This window comes from Acomys russatus, chromosome 18, assembly GCF_903995435.1.
Source record: "Acomys russatus chromosome 18, mAcoRus1.1, whole genome shotgun sequence".
In the NCBI taxonomy this organism is placed as follows: domain Eukaryota; kingdom Metazoa; phylum Chordata; class Mammalia; order Rodentia; family Muridae; genus Acomys; species Acomys russatus.
The window spans coordinates 31,914,803-31,916,012 of record NC_067154.1 but is presented as its reverse complement, the minus strand read 5'-3'; the positions used below and the strand labels follow the sequence as shown (position 1 = coordinate 31,916,012).

At 42.7% G+C, this 1,210-nt stretch overlaps 1 non-coding gene across 1 annotated transcript; it reads left to right on the top strand.

Moving 5' to 3' along the window:
- The first annotated feature begins 280 nt into the window (after positions 1 to 280).
- On the top strand, positions 281 to 409 carry LOC127202455 (small nucleolar RNA SNORA17). The gene has a single exon (XR_007832331.1). It is a non-coding gene; the product is annotated as a small nucleolar RNA SNORA17 (small nucleolar RNA).
- The last annotated feature ends 801 nt before the right edge of the window (positions 410 to 1,210 follow it).

Below are 1,210 nucleotides of genomic sequence, written 5' to 3'. Positions count from 1 at the left end.
ACAAATGGCCAAAACACTATGGCCATAGTTTCCAAGGATTCTGGAATATAAATATTTTAATCTTTGTAATCTGTGCAGTAGAAAGATGAACTACAATAAAACTATATTAAACCACAGGAAATATAAAATTAATAAACCAAATTACAGCATATCTTTTACCAATACACACTGACGACATGAGACAAGTTACTTAATGCCATCCTAGTATCAAATTCAAACTATACACAACAAAGACACAGTACTTACAGCTATAAAACAACAACAGCCCAGAAATCATTCACCTGCCCTAGAAGTGTGCAGGTGTGGCTGTTGTGTCACATGTGCATCAGTAGGTGGCAGAGCGAGGAGAGAGGCTATGTCTGTGCTCATTGTTCTGACCTGCGAACATCTGAATTAGTAGCCTAACATTCCCTTTGAAAAAAAGCAAGCCTGAGATTACCTATGTTCTTACACCCTGGGGCCCCTAGACAGGGAGCTAGCCTGAGGCGGCGGCCACTATTCGGGCACCAGGCAGCACAGGACAGGCTCCAGGACAGAGAAAAACCAGAGACTATAAGAGTCCTATCTAGGACTGCATCTAGGGTAGAAATGAACCAGACAGAGGCGACTTTTGCAAAGGTCAACTCTGTAGGGCGAGAGAAGGAGTAAGCCCAAGATGCCCACCAGACCATCACCAAGGGTCTCAGACCGGAAGCTGACGAGACATTACCACCAAACATGCACTGAGCATGCGTAGATGGACAGACCTCTGCCTGGTGCCATAATCCACATTTGGAGCATAGCCCTCTCGAGACCACTACTTAGATGACTCTAAACTCTCAGTGACTCTAGGAACCACTACGAGGAGCAAGTAACTGCTGGAGAAACGGAAGAGAAAGAGAAACAAAAGTGTGTGGGCACAATGAAGAAGGCAGGACTGAGCCTTGAGACATAGTAAGAAAAAGCCTGATGTAAGTAACCTGTGATGTGACCTGGGACCACGGTGGGGTCCTGGCCTGTACTTAACTGATTTTCAAATAATGTGTTTATTTATTCCTTATATTTACCTACCATTACTTTCTTACAATTATTCTTAATGCCTCCCATCCCATTTCAATCTCAACTCATGGCCTCTTTTATTAAATTATTTTTATTAATAATTCTTGAATCTTATTTGTAATAGCCATGTACACATGAGGCTGTCCACTGGGGAATGAGCACTATTTTATGG